The following is a 1,048-nucleotide window of genomic DNA, read 5'->3' as shown; positions in this document are numbered from 1 at the left end:
TTTTGGTGAATTCTCCCATTTTTGGGTCTCCCTGGTGATGACCATGACGCAGAGCAGGTACCCCTCATTTGGGGTGAATTCCCCATTTTTGGTGAATTCGCCCATTTTTGGTGAATYCTCCCATTTTTGGGGTCTCTCTGGTGATGACCATGACACAGAACAGGTACCGCCTCATTTGGGGTGAATTCTCCCATTTTTGGTGAATTCTCCCATTTTTGGTGAATTCTCCCATTTTGGGGTCTCCCTGGGCTGGGATCAGCAGGATTCACACAAAAATTTCATTTTCTTCCATTTAAATCAGATTTTCATAAATTGCAGTTCCGGTGCGTTTCCACCAGGGGAACGGCGGATTTTTAGGCCTTCGCGGTTTTTATTTTGATTTATTTTTATCTCTTCATGGTTTTTATTTTGATTTTTTTTATCTCTTCAGCATTTTTACTTTCATTTATTTTATCSCTTCATGGTTTWTATTTTGATTCATTTTTATGYCTTCAGGGATTTAATTTTGATTTATTTTTAGGGTTTTTATTTCTATTTCTTTCTATCCTTTTAGCATTTTTATTTTGATTTCTTTCTAACCCTTCAGGGTTTTAATTTTCTTTTTTTTATCCCTTCATGGTTTTTATTTTGATTCATTTTTATCCCTTCAGGGTTTTATTTCCATTTTTTTCTCCCTGCAGGGTTTTCCTGCGGGCTGTGAACCAATTCACCTCCGTCCTCAACCGCCTCTTCCTGGAACCCAAATATTTCGAGCTCCAGGTAATTGTTTTAATTTTTCTGGATTTTTTAATGAAAAAAAAATTTATATATGTATTTTTGTATATATGTATATATATATTTATATATATGTATAAAATAATTATATATATTTAAATACATATATTTATATATATTTATTTATATATATTTATATATATATATAAAACTCTACTATATTCTATAAAAATAAAATACAAATAAAAATCAACGGCATCGGCACAACCAAATCCCTGTTCCTGGTTCCCTCCTCATGGAGGATCCGCACATTTGGGGCCGGGTGGATTTTTTG

The sequence above is a fragment of the Malurus melanocephalus genome, unplaced genomic scaffold (genome assembly GCF_030028575.1).
Source record: "Malurus melanocephalus ecotype Western Australia unplaced genomic scaffold, MMel_1.1 scaffold_1677, whole genome shotgun sequence".
NCBI classification, from domain to species: Eukaryota; Metazoa; Chordata; class Aves; order Passeriformes; family Maluridae; genus Malurus; species Malurus melanocephalus.
Note: the sequence above shows the minus strand (reverse complement) of the source record.